General features: G+C 38.8%; 1 pseudogene; it reads right to left on the reverse strand.

Annotated features, from left to right (window-relative positions):
- Nucleotides 1–15,181: 15,181 nt before the first annotated feature.
- LOC122896572 lies at nucleotides 15,182–15,552 on the reverse strand (annotated as a pseudogene).
- Between the last annotated feature and the right edge of the window lie 8,415 nt (nucleotides 15,553–23,967).

The following is a 23,967-nucleotide window of genomic DNA, read 5'->3' on the forward strand; positions in this document are numbered from 1 at the left end:
GAGCCCAGAAAGAGACCCTCAACTCTGGTCAAGTACTCTTCAACAAAGCAGGAAAGAATGTCCAATGGGAAAAAAGACAGTCTCTTCAACAAATGGTATTGGGAAAATTGGGTAGCCATATGCAGATAAATGACACTGGACCATTTTATTATACCACACATGAAAATGGACTCAAAATGGATGAAGGACCTCAATGTGAGAAAGGAATCCATCAAAATCCTTGAAGAGAACATAGGCAGCAACCTCTTCGACCTCAGCCATAACAACTTCTTCCTAGGAACATCGCCAAAGGCAAGGGAAGCAAGGGCAAAAATGAACTATTGGGATTTCTTCAAGATTGAAAGCTTTTGCACAGCAAAGTAAACAGTCAACAAAACCAAAAGACAACTGACAGAATGGGAGAAGATATTTGTAAATGACATATCAGATAAATGGCTAGTATCCAAAATCTATAAAGAGCTTAGCAAACTCAACACCCAAAGAACAAAGAATCCAATCAAGAAATGGGCAGAGGACAGGAACAGACATTTCTGCAAAGAAGGCATCCAGATGGCCAACAGACACATGAAAAAGTGCTCCACATCACTCGGCATCAGGGAAATACAAATCAAAACCTCAATGAGCTACCACCTCACACCAGTCAGAATGGCTAAAATTAACAAGTCAGGAAAAAACAGGTGCTGGTGAGGATGTGGAGAAAGGGGAACCCTCCTCCACTGTTGGTGGGAATGCAAGCTGGTACAAACACTCTGGAAAACAGTATGGAGGTTCCTCAGAAAGTTGAAAATAGAGCTACCCTACAACCCAGCAGTGGCTCTACTGGGTATCTACCCTAAAGACACAAATGTAGTGATCCAAAGGGGTACATGCACCTGAATGTTTATAGCAGCAATGTCCACAATAGCCAAACTATGGAGAGAACCTAGATGTCCATCAACAGATGAATGGATAAAGAAGAAGTGGTATATATACATAATGGAATACTATGCAGCCATCAAAAGAAATGAAATCTTGCCATTTACAACAATGTGGATGGTACTAGGAGGTATTATGCTAAGTGAGATAAGTCAATTGGAGAAAGGCAATTATCTCTGATATGAGGAATTTGAGGGGGTGCAGGGGGTTGTGGGGAATAGGGAAGGAAAAAAATGAAACAAGATGGGATCAGGAGGGAGAAAAACCATAACAGACTCTAATCTCAAAACAAACTGAGGGTTGCCATGGAGAGGGTGGTTGGATTATGGACGTTGGGGAGGGTATGTGCTATGTTGAATGCTGTGCTATGAAGTGTGTAAGCCTGACAATTCACAGACCTGTACCCCTGGGGCAAATAATACATTATATGTTAATAAAAAAATTTTTAATAAAAAAAAGAATGGTCCATATATACAATGGAATATTACATCTCCACCAGAAAGGATAAATACCGAACTTTTGTATCTACACGGATGGGCCTGGAGGAGATTATGCTGAGTGAAATAAGTCAATCAGAGAGTCAATTATCACATGGTTTCACCTACTTGTGAAGCATAAGGAATAACATGGAGGACATTAGGAGAAGAAAAGGAAAAGTGAATTGGGGTAATCAGAGGGGAGATGAAGCATGAGAGACTGTGAAACAAACTAAAGTCTGAGAAACAATAAAGGTTTGGGAGGGGAGAGGGTTGGGGGATAGGTGAGCCTGATGGTGGCTATTAAGGAGGGCACATATTGCATGGAGCACTGGATGTGGTGCATAAACAATGAATCTTGTCACTGTCAATGAACACTGAAAAATGAAATAAAATTATTTTAAGAAAAAGAGGTTAAGCAAGCTATCATCCCTTACCCAAGCAGACCAAAAAAGGCAGCATTGGCCATGATACTGTTAGGTGCAGGGGTACTTTCAGGCTTCAGAGCAGGCACAGCAGGCCTGAGTATCTCATTCAAGTTCTATTACAAACTTTCCCAGGAACTAAATGAGGATATGAACAGGGTTGCAGATTCTCTCCTCTCATTGCAGAGCCAAATAAACTCCCTAGCTGCAATGGCCCTACAAAACTGATGGGCCCTAGATCTACTCACAGCTGAAAAAGGGGGATATGTGTATTCCTAGGAGAAGAATGTTGCTATTATGTAAATGAGTCAGCAGTTGTGACCACAACAATCAAAGAATTAAAGGAAAAAATATTAACAAGAAAAAAAAGGAATCACAAACATGGGGGAATCAATGGGCTCAACCAATGGACTACCTGGTTGCTCCTACCCCTGATCTCCATCGTCCTTCTCACTCAGGGAGACCCTGTATAATAAACACCCTCACTAGGTTTATAGAGAACACTGTTGCCAGGTGTACCACTGCCCAGCTATTGGCCTTGCAAAACTACCAACTCATAGTAGATGATGATAATGCCCTCTAAACTAGGTATTTAAAGGGGCATCCAAGGAGGGAATGATAAGGGAAAAACTGTACTCTAAGATGGCTGACCAAATCAAGGGAATTCCAGTCCCAGTCTCAAAGCCCTTCTGGATTATTCTTTCCTTACCCCGTTTCCCATGCACACCAAAAATACTAACTCTGTGGAAGTAGAAGGGTACAAATTACCTTCCCTGTTTGTACTCAAGGCTCAGACCTTTGGAGAACAGTCTCCTCTGAGCCCGCTTGTGTTACATAAACCTCATGTCCTCCAAAGTCTCCAAGTGTTGCTTGGTTCTTCCACCAGGATTCAGTCCAGGTTCTGTAACAATTAGGTTGGGCTCCCCTAGATAATCCAGCATAAATTCCCCACATTGATATACTTAATCATGTTTAGGGGCACCTGGGTGGCTCAGTCAATTGGGTGTCTGACTGACTTTTAGTTTGGCTTAGGTCATGATCTCAAGTTCATGATATCAATCTCCACATCTGGCTCCAAGCTAAGCATGGAACCTGCTTGGGATTATTCCTCTTCCTCCCCTCCCCACTCTTTCTCTCTAATAAATAAATAAGTCGTAAATAAACTAAGATCCTTAGTCGTTCTCATACCTGCAAAGTCTGTTTTGATATGGTAATTAACTTATTCACAGGTTTCAGAGACTCAAATACGGACATCTTTTGGGGGGTTGGGGAGTCATTATTCTCCCTACCAAGTAAGATTTCATTTCCATACCTAGTTTATCAACTCTTTGGAGATGTTACTTTGGGAAAACGTTCTCAGCTCTCCAGACCATAGATTTCTTTATCTGCGTAATGATTATACCTTGCTGGTAGTGAATGCTTATGAAAGCACTTTGTAAACTGCAAAGGTTACATAACTATAAAGTGTTGTTATTTCAGGAAGGGTGGAGAAGTAATAGTAATGGTAAGTTAAATAACAGATAATGAAGGAGGAACAGGCATCTTACCTGTTCTCCACATCAAGACTTATTAAGCTATTTATGGATATCCTTAGGAGTGTCCCCAGTGAACTTAGAGAGTCCTCTCAATTCTCTTTTCTGGACACCTTCATTTATCTCATTAATGGGAGCTATCGTACAGCTACTCAAAGGTAGCATCTTGCCATGATCTTACTGCTTCTTTCCATGGACATGCTTTCATGTCCATGCCATGGTTTTCTGCTGCTTCTGAAGCTGTATACCTTAGAGGGGCCAAAGAGATGCTCTAATTCCTTCAGTCCTCATTGAGCTAAAGCCACACTGTGTCCCTACAGGATGCCTTTTTCCTCCATTTTGTGTCATGGTTGGTCACCTGACAACAACGGCTGAGCTATTAAGGACTCAAAACAATGATGACATAAACTTGCACTCTGTGGAATTACCTAACCAAAAAAAAAGATGGGAAGAAATATATACCAGATATGATTATAAATGATGAAGCTCTCTGTTGCTGCCCAAGTTTCTTGTGAAAATGCAAGAAAACCAGTAGTACATGTGTCTTATGCAAAAGTGTAGGATCTATAAGGTTAGGGGAGTCAAATACCTTAAGCCTGCTGCTTTTTATATAATTTTGGCCTGGGAAAGCATATACATCAGCACTCAAGTGTCTACCTATTACTATATGAGATTCTCACTATTCCATGGTTACATAGTTCTGTGGTCCATTGCTTACTGAATCATTAAGGCTAGTTGAAGCCTGACCATGGCATACCATATCATGTGTCTTACAAGTCCATTGTAAATACAGATCTTTCTGCTTCTGTCTGCAATGCCTCTATTCAAAAAGTTCAGACAGAAGCCTTTGGGAATAGATCAGGGGACAGATACAGTACAGATGCTCCATTTTCTTCTCCATCTATTCCCCTCCATTTCATCTTTTCCCAACCAGGCGCCCACTTATAAGATTCTTCCTGCCATTTATTCACCTCCTCCTTCTCATCTCCCTCCTACAACTCCTCTTTGCTTTCTTCTAGGCCTTTTCTCCCCAAGTGACTAAGCCCATGTAAATGAACCCTGTGGATTATTCCTACCAGCTAATCAAATGTACATAGGTATATCTAAATGTCAGTTAAGCTCAGGTGAGACCACATCTAAAATTTTATTTGTTGTAATACACAGCCAATAACAGGTATAGTTTTACTCATATAACAGGTAGGATTTATGATGCAAAGAAAAGACAAATGTCTTTAAGCCTAGACGTTTGTGATCTAATAACACAAAGAAACGAGATATAGGCTATCTCTATATACATAAAGACAAAATCATTATAGAACTACACCAACTATAAATTTGGGAAGAACTAATTAACCCAGTTCCTATCCCACAGCAGCAGAGACATGGAAATTTTTTTCCTATCACTGGGCAGAAAATTAGCCAATTGGTTGGACTGAATGTTGAGGTCAAAATGGTTTAGAAAAAATACTGCAGCCACACATGGAGAAAAAACTCTATAAAAGAAATACCCATACTCACAATTGTAATTTTATAGTCTGTAGGAAGAATTTAGGGAATGTGCACATATATTAATGATTTATCCACTCACTACGAGATCAGGGTATACCTAAAGTTTGTACACCCATTTAATTTGGTAGATCAGAATAATAGATTCAGAACAGAGACTATCACTAAATGGGCACACAAGGAAAAGGAAAAAAAAACAAACTCTGAGTTCTTCTTCCTGAACCACCCATGTGGCTGCGATGGCCATTCAGTTCTTATACTTCCTATTGAAGTGTTATCTAAACTGTTCTTGCCAAGGGACCTTAGGATCTGTATGAGCCATTGAATCAGCTTTGGCACTAGAAGTGATAAAATTGTCTTATTCATGCCAAGGAGAGGCAAAGAATTGCTTGCCATTTTAATGGAGAACTCAGGGGTCAAGGAACTTCATATATTACTTACAATTAGGGATGTGCCATGGCAGAAACTTGATTGGTGTCCGAGTTTGTACTTTAATGCTGAGGTCATTTCAGTTGGGAAAAAGTAAAAAATCCCAAACATTGTTTCATGTAATTTTGTGCCCTAGAAGTGCCTATTTCCACTTATTTCATTCAGACACATTGAAAGATTTGCCCACACTACAGTGATTAATGAATACTGTATTTTGCTTATAGCAAAAGTTGGGGGGAAAATGGGAGCAAGGAATAGCATGGCAACTCTTCCAGTGTCAGAAAAAAGAAAAAAAATATATAGAGGTGTTCATCCTGATACCTAGAAGAACCAGGTGATATTGAACTTTAGTGATGGAAATAACTGGTCAATTCAGTCCAACAACTGGTCAGTGACTATCCAGTTCCAAGTGGATAAAGCATTGGTTCTTTCTAACAACCTGTGTTACTACAGATGTTTGAAAGACAACCTTTCTCCTAAAATATATTTCTAATTTTTTCTAATATATAATGTATTCTTGATAATTCTTGATAGTCTACACTTTATAAGTTCTTCACCAAATATATATATATACATAAATAGAGGAGACCACCTATTCCTTTACTCTGCTATTTCCTTCTCTGTCATTTTACTATTTTCTAGAGTGCGATATAAGCTGGAAAAGACTAGAATAATTCTGAAGTCACAGGTGACTCTCTTACCCTTCCAAAACATGTTAAAGTTCTCAATAACTAGAACAAACATGTGAATCAAATGTCAATAATGTAACCTATAGCACATCCATACATGTCCCAAATATCACCATCCCTAACAAGATCAGTAGGTTGCAATCTCTTAGGAACAATTGAAATAATATACATGGAAAATAAATTAGCATGTTCCTCATTCAAAATTCTTATCTTAAAAAGTGAAGGGAGGCTGTGGCCAGAGTAGTAGATAGTGAAATATTATTTCTGAGCTGCTTTCTATTGGATTCTATTAGGTAAAGGGTCAGATTTAAGAGTCAGATTTAGATCTGACTATAGATTAGATTTCTATTAGGTATCTCAGCAATACCTAAGTGAAGTCAGAACACTTCCCGTGGTGGTGTTGTTTCAGAAGCTAGTTAGAAAGTTGAACTTTTTCTAGAATATGAGTGGCACTGAGTTTAGCTATGTGGTCTTCTAATGTCATGTAATAAAAATAACCAAATGTGTACTGTTAAATAAGATAAATGAGCAATGAAATCTACATCAAATGTCATTCAAGAAAAATGTGTTGAATAGACAACTTGAGTTAGAAAGAGAAAATGCTCCAGGAGTAGGGACATCAATTTGAATGTCAAAAAAACACAAAAGTTATTAAAAAGTGGAATAAAGATATCATTAATAATAACTTATTATTTTGACTTTTCCCAGGACTCAGAAAACGAACTATTGCCATGTAAAAGATCCAAGAAAATATGCACACATTTGACTGACTTTCCACAACCTCTCCTTCAATTTTGTCATTAACACTCAATGTAGATTTGTGAGGACAAAGACTGAGCAAAGCTACAGTGAATGGATTTGTTGGGAAGCTCTGTACTAAATAATTAAGATAGAGTTGAGGGGCAATTCATGGTGTATTTCCTAAAAGAAAGTTGTCCATGTGGAATTTTCTAGAAGTTTCCTTCATTAAGTGACAATAATTATTCTCTGTTATGAATACATTAAATATTTTTGAATGAGGGGCAGCCTTAGAAACTGAACAGACTATTACCTCAAGTTTTTTTTTTAAATATTTTATTTATTTATTTGACAGAGAGAGACCACAAGTAGGCAGAGAGGCAGACAGAGAGAGAGGAGGAAGCAGGCTCCCCGCTGAGCAGAGAGCCCGATGCGGGACTCGATCCCAGGACCCTGAGATCATGACCTGAGCCGAAGGCAGCGGCCCAACCCACCGAGCCACCCAGGGGAGAATGATATTTCTCTGTCATACTCCAAAAATAAATATATTTTAATCAATCAATAAAAACCATACAGTGCCCATGAAATTGCTAGAGAATAAAATGATTCTGCCAAGAACAAACAGAAAGGTGGAATGTTAAGCCTCTTTGCTGTTCTTGCTTATTCCCAGTGCTAGAAGTCTTGGCAGATATATGTATGAAGGGCCCTGATAAAAAACAAATGAACACGCTTAACCTCTGAGCCAGATAAGCTGTATAGAAGAGTCATTTCTGATTGTATAATGTCTAGGGGAAGCCACATAAGATGTAAGTACAAACTAGGCTGGTATCCATCAAATATTAGATTTACCAGCTTCTAGGAAATGCATTACTATCCAATTAACTGACTATCTAAAAGGAAAACGAAAAAGATAATTCTGTTTCAGTAAGCTACTGCTTTTGGAAAGTGTATTTTATAGAAAGCAAAATTATCAAGTTAGGAAGTATTTATAGAAATAATTTAGAAGAAATGTCTCAATTTACAAGTGGGTAAACTGAGTTCCAGTAAAGGGAAGTAATTTCTGCCAGGAAAGTATGTAGAAAAGCAAAGACTTACCTGACTACTGTTAGATCTACATATACTTGGGTAAAGCTGTTTGCAAAATGTTGCAACCAGCCTTTCTGAATATCATTCCAGAATTTTTGCCACAGGAGACTTCATATTCTTATTCACAATATAAAATATTCCCTGACATTTGCACTCAGGACATTCCATGAGGAAAGCAAAGCAGATATTTCAAGTAACAAAGATAGATAAGAAAGAAGCTAAGGTCAAATCAGAAAAGATTCATATTTACTTATGAACCTAAACCCAAGTTAAACCCATGCGAATTAAAGTGTGTTCTTACAATTTGAACATAGGGCTATGATCATCCTCGTTCTGTCTTACACAAAGGATATTTTGCTCAGTCGCAATATCCCTAACTAATAGCCCCAAATACCAAAGAATGCCCCTTTTAGCCTTATTTTAAGCTATGTATTCCATTCTCCTCTCACATTCAGTGCTACACCCTTTCTTGCCATATAAAGCATACCTCACTCTGCCACTCACTAGCCATTCAACTTTGGGCAAGACATTTGATTTCTCTGAGTTTCAATTTCCTCATGTGTAAAGAGCAGTTTCCAGAAAGAGTTAAATAAACTCAGTATGCAAAAGCACTTGATGTGTAGTAAGTGTCACATATATACAATAGTTGAACATGAGTCTTTGGGAAAACATTATTTTCTGATACCAACCTGGAATTGGTTCATGGAAAATAAAATAGAATAAAAACAGAAAATTCTCTTTTTTTATGCTCATAAGCAACTTTTAAACAACAGAATATCATACTAATAAAAACGAAAAACATAGTGTAACCTTGCCCTGTTTCATAGGCCTGGATTTATCACTAGTTAATTCCTTCTTCTTGTATAATATTATATGTGAATTAAATATCTTAAACTGGGACAACCATGGATGCTTTATAAACACCATAAATATTTGTGGATATTAAAGTCATACATATATATTCATACACATAAGTGCACATATACCTATACACACACATTAAGGATTGCCATGAGAAATCCTAGCCTAGCACTACATTTGGTTTAAACAGTGAGGTTTCTCTGTTAGTGACTATTGTTTTCAACGCATAGGAACTGATTCAAGCAAGCTTAAATAAAAAAAAAATACATAAAAGGTTACAACAAACAATCTAATGGAAATCCTAGGACAACCAACAAAGCACAATAAGGACCCTAGGAACTGGAAATTTACCTGTTAAATCAGAAACCATGGTTGTTTACACTGTCTCTAAAAAAGTCTCTCTCATCTCCGTCTCTCTGCCTCCTCTCTCTCTCTCAACTGCCTTCTCTACTTTCATATGGCCCAATTTGGCTGAAACAGCCAATCAAATCAATCATTTACCCATTTTCCAACTATATCTATTTATCTTATTTCAAATTCTTGAGACAGAGCAAAGAGTTAACTCATGGATTGGCATCTTGAGGTGTGTCTAATCAGGCATGTCTAGGGGTAGGAGAGTGGAATGAGAAGTCGCTGAAGTATTTCATTCTTCTAAACAGGACTGGCTATGTTAAAAGAAGTTGGACTTAGGCAAACAACTCAATTAACATGGCATCCTTGGTGCTCTCAAAGCATGACCTTGAAGATGAAACAAACCATGAATTCATGAGTTTCTCTTTTTCCAAATGAAATAAGCCTGAAAAGCATGGCATTACATGGTTATTGGTTTAAGGCTAACTTTGACATCTAAATCATTCTCAGCATGCCAATCACATTATATCATCATCAATATCATTTTTACGCTAAAAACTTTATAATCCAATGAGTAGGATTCAATAGTTCATTGGTTAGTCAAACAAAGTGATTGAAGCAATCATTAAAATATGTTGTATACCTTAAATATCTTAACAAATATTTTTGATAAGAGATTGATTAGTGGATAACCTCTCCCTTTTAGAACCTAATATATGGATTCCATGGTTTGTTTGTTTGTTTGTTTTTCTGTCCTCTAGCTTTTTCCTTATGTATGGGTCAACTTTTGGAGTTTTGCATTATCTTGCTTGCACAAGCCACATCCATAATAATCTCCAGTTCAGTTCCTTTAAAGTAGAATAAAAACTTAAACAGACTTATAAGAGAAAGTGACAAAATATGAGATTTATTTTGAAATAATTATGATGGAGGAGTAACTGGGATATAGCTGAAACAAGATTGGACATGCATGGGTAATTGTTGAAGTTGGATAATGAGGATATCATTCTAATTATATTAGACTCTAATTTTAGATATGTTTGGAATTTTCCATAAAATAAAAAAGAGGGGCACCTGGGTGGCTCAGTGGGTTAAAGCCTCTGCCTTTGGCTCAGGTCATGATCCCAGGGTCCTTGGATCAAGCCCCACATAGAGCCCAGCTTCAAGCTTCTCATCTGGCTCTTTGCTCGGCAGGGGGCCTGCTTCCTCTTCTCTCTGTCTGCCTCTCTGCCTACTTGTGATCTCTGTCTGTCAAATAAATAAATAAAAATCTTAAAAAAAAAAGAAAACATGAAACAATCTGAATGTAGAATTTCTTAATTATTATAATTTCCCCCATCTTTTATTTTTCTCTTACCTACACCTAATTTGACAGATTCTTTTTTTGACACCCTGCCTTTTCTAAGCCTTTCAAAGGCATTCAATCTAGATTTCACTGAAGCAACAACTAACTTTGAATTCATATTTCATCAGTTTACATAATAATTAATTAAATCATATAATCACATCATTATATACAACTGGCATAAATAGATTTGGAACAAAACCAACTAACTTTCACTAAGTGTACAACACAAATGGTTGAAGTATCTGGGCAAACTAGACACTTCTAAACACACAGGGAGTTAGTGTGCCATTGGTCACTGGGTCTTACTGTGTGTCAATTAACCTAGCAAGCTGATTAAGTGGAATTTCACTGAGAGAATCTACTGTGTTATTACTGTGATTATTATTATGTTTTCTTACATTTTTCAAACTAAAATTCTGACTTAATTAATCCTCTTCCATGATCTCAAACATGGGCTAGTTGAAGACTTACACTTGCCACAAATGACCTTCTGGAGTGTAATGGAAACAATGGGTGCAGCTATTTCAACTGCTTATATTTGGCAAACACAGAGGTTGGGGAGTGTTTCAATTCTATATTCTTATTGTCATGTTTTTCTGCTTTCTCACAACTCTGATTTAGCTTGTTCATTTAAAAAAACAGAAGTTGGGTTGTTTTACAGACATTGGCTTTGGCAAGAAACCTGATTACAATTGCTAAGCCTCCTAGTAGCAATATCAAGGAATTAATTAAAATGTTGAGACCAGAGTACCTACCCAGAGAGATAAAGAATGAATGTCATGTAGTCCCCAGCTCTAAGTTTCTGCATTTGTTGAAATACCTTCAGGAAGTAAGTTATTTCACTCTGCAGGGTGACAAAAGGTGATACAATACACCATTTTTTTCTTAATGATAAAACTGTAGGAACCAAAATTCTTTCTTTATCTTCCTCCCTCCATGACACCTCATAAAATTGCTTCTAGAATGAACTAGTCATATTTTGAGTTTCTTTTATGAAATTCATAGCTGCAGATGTTGGAGAGGACTGTTTTCCCTTTGTTTAACCACTTTAGTATAACTAACTCATGAACACACAGGAGCAAGGCAATCTGCTCCTCAATTTTCCATCTTGGGTATACAGCAGCAGCATGCATTCTGAGTCATGCCGAGTCCCCTCTTTAGAATGTGTGCTCTTAGCTCAGAGGGGCTAATAATCAAATTAGGCTGCAAACAAATGGCAATTTATAATGCTGAAACTAACAAAAGGTCAAGGAACTAAACTCTGCAAGGAATTTTAATTATCCAGTTCTTTTTGACTCCACAAGAACATTTTTTAAAGGAACACTGCCACAGTATTCAACTGGTAATTTTAGTTTCACTAAAATGATTTACATAACCTATTACATAAATGGAATATACAAACTTTCTTTCCAAGTAAAACAGGGATCTAAAATATTCTTTTTTTTTAACATCTTCTATCTCCTTAAATTACTTTATTATTTTTTTCCAATTTATTTATTTTCAGAAAAACAGTATTCATTATTTTTTCACCACACCCAGTGCTCCATGCAAACTGTGCCCTCTATAATGCCCACCACCTGGTACCCCAACCTCCCACCCCCCCCGCCACTTCAAACCCCTCAGATTGTTTTTCAGAGTCCATAGTCTCTCATGGTTCATCTCCCCTTCCAATTTACCCAAAAGCACATACCCTCCCCAATGTCCATAACCCTACCCCCCTTCTCCCAACCCCCCTCCCCCCAGCAACCCACAGTTTGTTTCGTGAGATTAAGAGTCACTTATGGTTTGTCTCCCTCCCTATCCCATCTTGTTTCATGGATTCTTCTCCTACCCACTTAAGCCCCCATGTTGCATCACCAATTCCTCATATCAGGGAGATCATATGATATTTGTCTTTCTCCGCTTGACTTATTTTGCTAAGCATGATACGCTCTAGTTCCATCCATGTTGTCGCAAATGGCAAGATTTCGTTTCTTTTCATGGCTGCATAGTATTCCATTGTGTATATATACCACATCTTCTTGATCCATTCATCTGTTGATGGACATCTAGGTTCTTTCCATAGTTTGGCTATTGTAGACATTGCTGCTATAAACATTCGGGTGCACGTACCCCTTTGGATCACTACGTTTGTATCTTTAGGGTAAATTCCCAGTAGTGCAGTTGCTGGGTCATAGGGCAGTTCTATTTTCAACATCATGAATGAAAGAGGAGAGATCACAACTAACACCAAAGAAATACAAACTATTATAAGAACATACTATGAGCAACTCTACGCCAACAAATTTGACAATCTGGAAGAAATGGATGCATTCCTAGAAACATATAAACTACCAAAATTGAACCAGGAAGAAATAGAAAGCCTGAACAGACCCATAACCAGTAAGGAGATTGAAACAGTCATTAAAAATCTCCAAACAAACAAAAGCCCAGGGCCAGATGGCTTCCCGGGGGAATTCTACCAAACATTTAAAGAAGAACTAATTCCTATTCTCCTGAAACTGTTCCAAAAAATAGAAATGGAAGGAAAACTCCCAAACTCATTTTATGAGGCCAGCATCACCTTGATCCCAAAACCAGACAAGGATCCCATCAAAAAAGAGAGCTATAGACCAATATCCTTGATGAACACAGATGCAAAAATTCTCACCAAAATACTAGCCAATAGGATTCAACAGTACATTAAAAGGATTATTCACCACGACCAAGTGGGATTTATCCCAGGGCTGCAAGGTTGGTTCAACATCCACAAATCAGTCAATGTGATACAACACATCAATACAAGAAAGAACAAGAACCATATGATACTCTCAATAGATGCTGAAAAAGCATTTGACAAAGTACAGCATCCCTTCCTGATCAAAACTCTTCAAAGTGTAGGGATAGAGGGCACATACCTCAATATCATCAAAGCCATCTATGAAAAACCCACCGCAAATATCATTCTCAATGGAGAAAAACTGAAAGCTTTTCCACTAAGGTCAGGAACACGGCAGGGATGTCCATTATCACCACTGCTATTCAACATAGTACTAGAAGTCCTAGCCTCAGCAATCAGACAACAAAAGGAAATTAAAGGCATCCAAATCGGCAAAGAAGAAGTCAAATTATCACTCTTCACAGATGATATGATACTCTATGTGGAAAACCCAAAAGACTCCACTCCAAAACTGCTAGAGCTTGTACAGGAATTCAGTAAAGTGTCAGGATATAAGATCAATGCACAGAAATCAGTTGCATTTTTCTAAACCAACAACAAGACAGAAGAAAGAGAAATTAAAGAGTCAATCCCATGTACAATTGCACCCCAAACCATAGGTTTATTCCTAGATACCTATGAATAAAGAGACTAAGAATCTATACTCAGAAAACTATAAAGTACTCATGAAAGAAATTGAGGAAGACACAAAGAAATGGAAAAATGTTCCATGCTCCTGGATTGGAAGAATAAATATTGTGAAAATGTCTATGCTACCTAAAGCAATCTACACATTTAATGCAATTCCTATCAAAGTACGATCCATCTTTTACAAAGAAATGGAACAAATAATTTTAAAAATTATATGGAACCAGAAAAGACCTCGAATAGCCAAAGGGATATTGAAAAAGAAAGCCAAAGTTGGTGGCATCACAATTCCGGACTTCAAGCTCTATTACAAAGCTGTCATCATCAAGACAGCATGGTACTGGCACAAAAACAGACACATAGACCAATGGAACAGAATAGAGAGCCCAGAAATAGACCCTCAACCCTATGGTCAACTAATCTTCGACAAAGCAGGAAAGAATGTCCAATGGAAAAAAGACAGCCTCTTCAATAAATGGTGTTGGGAAAATTGGACAGCCACGTGCAGAAAAATGAAATTGGACCATTTCCTTACACCACACACAAAAATAGATTCAAAATGGATTAAGGACCTCAATGTGAGAAAGGAATCCATCAAAATCCTTGAGGAGAACACAGGCAGCAACCTCTTCGACCTCAGCAGCAGCAACATCTTCCTAGGAACATCGCCAAAGGCAAGGGAAGCAAAGGCAAAAATGAACTTTTGGGATTTCATCAAAATCAAAAGCTTTTGCACAGCAAAGGAAACAGTTAACAAAACCAAAAGACAACTGACAGAATGGGAGAAGATATTTGCAAACAACATATCAGATAAAGGACTAGTGTCCAAAATCTATAAAGAACTTAACAAACTCAACACCCAAAGAACAAATAATCCAATCAAGAAATGGGCAGAGGACATGAACAGACGTTTCTGCAAAGAAGACATCCAGATGGCCAACAGACACATGAAAAAATGCTCCATATCACTCGGCATCAGGGAAACACAAATCAAAACCACAATGAGATATCACCTCACACCAGTCAGAATGGCTAAAATCAACAAGTCAGGAAATGACAGATGCTGGCGAGGATGCGGAGAAAGGGGAACCCTCCTACACTGTTGGTGGGAATGCAAGCTGGTGCAACCACTCTGGAAAACAGCATGAAGTTTCCTCAAAATGCTGAAAAAAAGGGATCTAAAATATTCTCTTCAAGTTTGGAAAGCAAGCACTGTCTTGGTTTGATGTGCAATTAAAACCTTTTATGGAATCTTTTGATTCCCATAGCTCTGATGAATGGAGAAATACAGGACCTCCCTACAAGGAAAATCTCTAGACTGAACAGACTATAGACAGTGAAGAACTATAACAAACAAGAGGACAATAATTTTTTCTGTCCTTGTTTCCTGTGCCATTTCACTTATTTTTTACTTCTCCCCGCCCCCTTCCCCCCCCCCCCCCCCCCCCGGTTTGCTTGTGTTTCTTGATGCCATGATACTTAGGACTTGACCACAGAGTTCTGCACTGGGTAAAACTGTTACTTCTGGTGCTGCTTCTTGGTCTTCAGCTTTTCCCATGCTTGCATGGCATGTGTTTTCTTGGGCTGAAGATCCAGAAGCTTGTACTTCTTGCCCTTGTAGAATTTTCTGAGGTTCATCTTTCTGAGTCTGATTAACAATGGTGAGAATGCAGGCAATGGATTTGCAAACAACTTAAATCTTTGGGGAACTTGGATGCCATAATGCCTGTCAGTTTGGTGACATGCAGCTGGTACTACTCCAACTTTGGGTCATCCAGCTGTTTTAGCAGCTCCTTTTTCTTTCCAGAGTGATCTCAAATTCTAACCTTGTCAATAGCTACACAAGCCATCATCATCTGCTCTTAGAAAAACATTTACTTCTTATTTGCACTTCACTCTGTTACATGTACATCCATGCACACCACCACAACCACCACACCCACCATATCCGCAGGTCAAAATGCTCTTCTTCTTTTATGGTCTAACTTCTTTTTGGTGTGTGTTTGAGGTGGGCTTGTTTATTTATTATTTTTGTTTGTTTGGAGAGGAGTGGCAAAATCAATTAACCAAAGAAAGCTACACTATCAACTAAATGTGGAGTCTCTCATGCAAAAATAAAAACAAAAAGCTGTTATCTTTAAGCTAGAGAAAAGATTATTTCAGAGATATTGGAGATGTTAGCATCAATAGACTGTGATCACTGCTGCTCTGGAAATGCTTTTGTTACAAAGATAGTTAATTGTTCAAAAGTAATATTCACCCATGAAGCCTATTTAAAGCCAAAGAATGCATCTGGGCAGGGAGTTTTCTTTGTTTTCTTTTCTTTTTATTTTCCAGGGAGTTTTCTTTCATCAATAACTTTGTCAATAAAACAGCAAATGAAACACAAGAAAATCGAGCATGTCCATATCATCAGAACAGCTAGACAAATAGCCCAGGGCATTGAAGGGTCTGGGTTTTTAACTAGATGCCCTTATTGTTGAAAAAAAAAATGTTGAGATATGAAAGCAAATCCCACAAGGGAAATGGGACTAAAGCAAATAAAAACTTTCTTCCTTAAAAGGAAGACAAAACCTGGAAATTCTTCTGCTAAACCCTGACATGTGACATTGCTTCATTGTTTAAATTGTTAGCTTATTGCCTTATGAGGCAGTGTAGCTTAAAGGCTAAGACCGTGAGCCATAGAGTCAAACCAAACCCCAGTTCCATTACTTACTAGCCACATAGTCTTTGTTAGGTCACTTATTTCTTTCTAAGCCTCAGTATCCTCATTTGTAAAACTGGGATAATAGCAAGACGACAAGAGTCCAGGCTTTGGAGCCAAAATGCCTGGTTTCAAATCCTCTGCTCCACCACTTACTAGCTGGGTGACCTTAAGCAAATTGCCCAACTTTTCCATAGCTCAATTCCTCTTCTTAATAAAGTAGGTCCTACTGATTGTCAGAACCTCACAGGGTCATCATGAAAATTACAGAATATCTAAAACACTTGATAAGGGCTTGATAAATGTAAGTCATCAGTACCTACCTTCAAATATTGCTAGGATGAAATGACTAAATGAAGGTAAAGCTTTTAAGCATAGTAAGTGTTCAATAAATGCTTTCTTTTGTTACATATTTTCCTTTTGACTCTTCAACTAGCTTTTAAATTCCTAGAGGACAGGTCTTCTATTTTTTTTCTTGAAACTATATTGTTTAACACTGCATTACATGCAAATAAGAGTGGCTCAACTATAGCCAAAGGAAAAAGTAAAGGAACAAGCCCTCATGCAAAAGTAGAAACTCAAATATCCAAACTGTAGACTCACAGGCCACGAAAAGATTGAGTTTATTTAAAAATGATGGTACAGGTCAGAAAATATTTTGACAATTTATAAATATCATCAAGAAATAATTTGACATTCAATTTCTTAACTGTGTAGGGGAGAAAAAAATCATTTTCTTTCTATACTTCTAGGTTTGTGGCTATATGCTAAAATTTGATGATCAGGATTATATTATGGCAATTATTGAAGGAGGTGGAACCCTCTTCTATAACAGCTATGTAGGTATAGAAAAGCAGAAAGAAAAAGTGAAAAAAAAAATTTAGTTGAAAGAGCTAATCTGCCCAGACCCAAAGAGTGAGGCTGCAGCCTGAGAAGTAAACACTGTAGTTAATTGGGGCATGTTTTTTTAAAGATTGATTTTATTTATTCGTTTGTTTGTTTGAGAGAAAGAGTGCAAACAGGGGGATGGATGAGGAAGAAGGAGAAAGAAAGACAGCATTCCAGGCAGACTCCATGCTGAACATGATGAAGTTCTAGAATGTAAGTGAGGTCCTGGGATGCCTGGGTGGCTCAGTCAGCTAGAATGTAAGTGAGGTCCAGAGCTGAAGGCCAAGAAAGAATTCTTAAGACATCTGTGGTGCAAACAGGTGATTTGTTAAAGTATGGGGACGGGACCCATGAGCAGGAAGAGATGTTGCCCCGGGGTTGTGAAGGGTAGCAGGTTATGTATCATGGAGCTGAGGGAAGTAAGGAAAAGGGAGGTTTCAATAGAACTTCCATGTGCTAAAGAGGACCTACAAGATACCAGATACCAGAGGCCTTGCCATTGTCAAGGTCATTTTTCCTTTTTTAGCAAGCTATTAACATTAAGATAGTTGGGAGAGTCCTTAAGAATGTCACGTATGTCCCACCCAGGAATGGGGGTGGGGGAAGGTTGCAAGGTGTCACCTTTTGCTTTGTCCTCAGCCAGCCTTCTGTTCCATCATTCCCCCTGAACAATTTTGACCCTTAAATCTTTAAGATTGTTGAAGGTGAAAGGTCTCATCTGTAACTTCTTCCAGCTGAATAGGGGCATAGAGTTGTCCCTACCTACTCAGGTCAACATTGATCAGTTGAGGAATGTGTAGGTGAGTTACAGAAGACAGAGGCAGCTGAATCCAATGCTGATAGTAAAGAAGTGACTCCGTGTTTGGTCATCTGTCATCGTGAAGTCATTGCAGCAATGGAGTCTCCATGTGGAGGCAAAGAAAATTAAGGCCATCCCACCTCAAGTTTAGCTGATGTGGGAAACAGAGGGAAAAGAAAATCATTAAAATTCCTCACCTATTGACAAGCCCTTGAAACAGATAGAGTGGCTCTCCCCTGGGGTCTTAACTGCCCTCACCCTGAGATTTTGCTAATGACAATTCTAGCCTGACAGACCCCCTACCCCGACAGGTCTGACCAGAATCCTGTAAGTCTACTTTAACAATTCCTTTAGGAAACTTTATCTCTAAACCTCCAAGATAGTGTTGAGAATCATTCCCAAGTATATGACCCACTGATATACATCTAAAGGGTCTCACAGGAAGATTTTTATTATTGGTAATGAATAACCTTTTCCTCAGACAACAGCTAGCCCCTCAAGGTCCTGGAGACCTCGCTTCCAAAATTCCTTAGAGACTTACATAATCCATAAACCCCTTTGTCCTCACCCACCCCCGAATCCACCCCTACTCTTCCTTTAAAAACTCTGACTGTAATCTGGTTCGAGGTCCAAGTCCCTACTCCACTGTATCGGGTATACTTGGGCCCAGGCTTAAGCTTGTCAAATAAACCCTCATGTGATTGCATCAGTGCTTGGCTCCTTGGTGGTCTCTTGGATGCAAAAACTTGGGCATAACACTCGGCACCAGGTAGTAAAACACTGAAAAAAGAAACACATTAAGATTAGTAATGATGAGGGAGCAGGAGGCTGGCTGAAGACAAAGCAAAAGCTGGCACCTTGCATCCCCTCTCCATCCGCTCCCCCTCAGTCATATGTGTAGCATTCCTCAGGCAGCCCTGACTGCAATGAATGATAAGCAAATAGTTAACTTGCAGGGATCACAATCCTGCAATACAGGAGTCTCCCTTGGTTTACAAATGTCCTAAATCTCACTAACAAAGATGATTGATAGCAGGATTGTGACGTCCCACCAAAAAGTTTCCCAACTATCTTAATGTTAATGGCTGGTCTAAAGACAACATTGATCAAGCCTCAAGGGCAAGGCCTCAGGTAGGCCTGGGACATCCTGGCACCTTGTAGGCCCTCTTTAGCATATGAAAGCTCCATTTAAACCTCCCTTCCCCTCACCTTCCCCCAACCACAGGGTACATAACCTGCCATCCCTCACAACCCGGGGCAGCAGCTCTTCCTGCCCACAGGTCCTGTCCCGGTGCTTTAATAAACCACCATTTTGCACCAAAGATGTCTCAAGATTTCTTTCTTGGTCATCGGCTCCGGACCTCAGCCCACCAAACCTCACCTAGGTTCTAGAACTTCATCAGTAAGGCTATAAGAATGAGAAGTCCAAAAAAGAGAACTTTAATCATTGACAATAGTGCCCCTTTAAACCAGGAACTAACCAATCACTGAGAAAGAGAGAAGGATCCTGTAGAGCCCCAATCTGGGTATTCACATATTTTATTAGTCCTGTGACATTTTTGTGATAATCTGGGATGTACACATAACATTTTGTTTTGATAACTGCACATGTGCCAGCCTGTGCTGCTGTTAGGACATCTAAGGCCATTCTATTTTGTAGGACCACCTTGCGCATCTGTGTGACTTCAATATTAAGTAAGGAGATGATATTTAGTGAATCATTGAATGCCTTTGCAGTGTATTTATTAAGGGCTTCTACATGCCAAATGACATCCTCTAGTCCTACAGATGGAGCAAAAATAGATGTTAAGGAAAAGGGAGGTTTCAGTAGAACTTTCATATGCTAAAGAGGACCTATAAGATACCAAATACCAGAGGCCTTGCCATTGTCAAGGTCATTTTTCCCTTTTTAGCAAGCTATTAACATTAAGATAGTTGGGAGAGTCCTTAAGAATGTCACGTATGTCCCACCCAGGAATGGGGGTGGGGGAAGGTTGCAAGGTGTCACCTTTTGCTTTGTTCCCTCATCAAATAGAGCTTGACTCAGGGTTCAATCTCAAGACCCTGAGATGGTGACCCAAGCTGAAACCAAGAACCAGACACCCAACAACTGAGCCACCCATGCACCCCATAATTAGAGCATTTTAATATCAGAATAAGAAAAAAATAAAAAGAAAAAGGAAAGAATAAAGAAAGAGGGGGAGAGAAAGAGAGGGGGTGGGAGGGAAGTAGGAAGAAAGAAAAGGAAAGAGAAAGAAAGGCATCCAGCAATGAAAGAACTAAGATTCAAGGAAGAAAGGGACAGGTTTATAAGAAAAGGTAAAAGGGTATTAAAATGTGGCCTTACTAAGCAGGGATGTGATAACAGTTTATAAATGTTTGAATCATATACTAAAAAGAGGAGTAGGAATTTGTTAAGTAAGAACAAGAAGGGATAGTATTTAAGAGAATGTAATTGACCAAATTCTCATTCCCTATAACTCAACCTAAGAATTTCTGTTCTGTATATTGTATGCACCTTTTGCCCTGAGGGATATAGTGTGATCTTCTCCTTCCCAAAAGAGGCCTGAGCATCACTGAACATCGCAAACATCATTAATGTTTGTCTTTGTTCACACACACTCTTCTGAAGGGGAACAGAATACATCACCTGAAAACGTACCTCTTTAACATAAGGATTATTTTGAGCTGATTACTTTTGAATCTGCAGACACAGAAGAATCTCTGAAAACAGAGTAGAAGTTACCCTTTTGTTAGGGAAATTTGCATTTATAAGGGAAATCTCCATTTTCAAGTGTCTCTCTCTCTCTCTTTCTCTCTCTCTCTCTCTGGAAGATAAGGATAGGATGACCATAAATTGTGGAAGAATCTTACCAAAGGAAAAGGCACTGCTTAAATCTGCAAAACAAACCTTACCCTCATATACTGAGCTTTTCCTGGTAACCTCCCATAACTGCCTCTCCACCCACCCTGACATATTTTTTTTCTCCTCTTTAGATAAAGATGATATTTAAAATGGTAGTTTGGTCCATTGGGGAAAATTTTACTTGCTGTTCCTAGGTCTCTCCCCATGTATACAGGAGGTATACATTTTACCAAACATCTGTTCCTTTTCTCTTATTAATCTGTGTTTATTACAGATGGGGTCTCAGCCAAGAACATAGAAGGGTAGAGAATATATTTTTCCTCCCTTTCACCTCCTGGGAGTTACCCAGGCCAGTGTGCCTGTCATGACTTCTACATCCTTTCCAAAATTAGAGCCTAGACTCCCACTTCCCCAAGACAAAGACCATAGGTCTAGTGGCCTCAATACCTTAGGGGTATTATAGAAGAATCTTCATTGAAGCTGAGAAGACCTCCATTTTGAGGGGCTGAGAAACTGATTGGCAACAGGGCCATACTCTTGCAAAACTGACAGTAGTAATAATGAACGATAGTCAGAAGAAAGGCAGGCAGGGACAAGGGGACCCATCCTAAGAGGAAACCACACTTAGAAGGATTTTACACCCTGGAAGGAGCCCTCTACCCTTTACCACATGAACAACTACCTGATAGGTAGATGGGCATATGGACAAAAATCTGATTGGGTGACAGGTGCATGAAGTATTCATCATATTAAAACAGCCGACCAAGCCCATAAAAACCCTAGACTTAGAAACTCCAGTGGCAACACTCTTGGGCCCCCTTCTTTGGGAGCTTTGTACTATTGATCAATAAACTCTCCTTCAGCAATCTTTTGTTCTACCCCCAGCTCCAGATTCCCACACATCTCATAAAATTTAAGGAAATCCTCCCCATAAGGGGACAAAAGGATCAAATAAGCAGCATCATATATAGAATGTCTTGATATGTTAAATCTGAGAGCTGGGTTGGTGATCACTTTAAAAGAACATTGTGCTGGGGCACCTGTGTGGCTCAGTCAGTTATGCATCTGCCATTGGCTTAGGTCATGATCCCAAGGTTCTGGCATCCAGCCCAACAGAGAAGGCGGCAGGCTCCCTGCTCAGCAGGGAGTCTGCTTTTCTCTCTTCCGCTCCCCCTGCTTCTGCACTCTCTCTCTTTGTCAAATAAATAAATATATGATCTTTTTAAAAAAAGAGCACTGTGCAGAAAGAAAAATGCTTAAATCAAATGCAAGAATTACACAGTTAGAATTTTAGACACTGAGGAACCTGAGTGCTAAGCTCTTTAAAGGAAGAGGGACACCATCAGTAAACTTCAGCTTACCACATTAGTCACCTTATAAAGGAAGAAAAATAATTTTCCCCTCCCCTTTTAATTTCTTGGCAGAAACCCCATAATAAAAGACAAATTAACAGAAGAAAAATAGATAAATCTGATAACATGTATACCTCCTAACAAAATGGGAGAGACCCAGAAAAACTGACTAATTCCCCAGATGGTCCAAGCCACCACCTTAAATAATATCATCTCCAGCTAAAGACCAAAAAAAAAAAAAAAAAAAAAAAAAGTTGGTATAGGAGGAGGCCAGTTATGAGAGGTTATCAGGAAACACACAGTAGACAAGGGTAAGGTTGTTATGCAAAATTAAGTCTGTGCCTTTTACACTGATAAAATTATTTTGTGATTTATAGTCATCTCTCTCTTCATGGTAGAGAAAGGGAGACACTCTTACAAATGGAGATTTCCCTTATAAATGTAAATTTCCCTAACAAAAAGGAAACTCCTACTCTGTTTTCAGAGATTCTCCTGTGTCTGCACTCTCTCAAAAGTAATCAGCCCAAAATAATACTCATGCCAAAAAGACATTTTGAGGTGGCATATTCTGCTCACCTTCACCACATTAATGACCCTAAACTGCAGCCTCCAAATCCCACACTGATCAAAGATACCTGAAAATACCTGGATACTGCCATAATAGTACCCTCTTTGGCCCCTTGATAATTCAGAAACATTAACCTGTGAGAGATTTACATAGCCCACTTACTAAGGGTCTGTTGTAGCAGGATGGCAATTTGTAACTTTATTCAGATTTAACTAAGGATCCACATATACCACCTGTACTTTCCTTCCTCGTCCTTTTATGGTTTCTGGATAGCTCACTTTACTATGGACCTCCATGAGCTTAGAATGTTGTTTAATCAGCCAAAAATTCCTGACTGAGAAAATTACTAAGTTTAAAGATGTGGCCTAAGTAGCATAACTTAAAACTCAAGCTAGACTGACTGAGAAGCAGAAATGCAGAGTAAGAGACTAAAATATACCACTTGATGAACAGCCTGAATCATTGCTGGGTCTCTTCCATCTATATGTTTTATATAATAAAGTAACAATATACTTTCTAAGGAATTTCACAATCCCATAGAAGATTCTCTTTCATTGATTTTAATTCAGGTTTAATATAGAATATATTTGAACATCCTCCTGTCAGGCAAATAGTGTTTCTATCACAATTGGATAAAGGATTAATTTCTAAGGATGAGAATTGCTATAGTGAACCTCTGTTGCTTTTGTTTGTCCAGCACCTTTTGCCTCCTTCACTTAAGAGTAGAATCCTTGGGACGCCTGGGTGGCGCAGTTGGTTGGACGACTGCCTTCGGCTCAGGGCGTGATCCTGGAGTCCCAGGATCGAGTCCCACATCAGGCTCCCAGCTCCATGGGGAGTCTGCTTCGCTCTCTGACCTTCTCCTCGCTCATTCTCTCTCACTGTCTCTCTCTCTCAAATAAATAAAAATAAAATCTTTAAAAAAAAAAAAAAGAGTAGAATCCTTCTTTCCTATGGGGAGACACAGTCCATATGACTATTCTTGCCCTGAGCATGGGGTGGTCTTGTGACAAAGGAGCTGTTTATGTCCAAGTCTGTCCAATCAGAATACCATTTCTCTGGTCCCAATAACTGGTTCAAAGATGAAC

This window comes from Neovison vison, chromosome X (assembly GCF_020171115.1).
Source record: "Neovison vison isolate M4711 chromosome X, ASM_NN_V1, whole genome shotgun sequence".
In the NCBI taxonomy this organism is placed as follows: Eukaryota; Metazoa; Chordata; class Mammalia; order Carnivora; family Mustelidae; genus Neogale; species Neogale vison.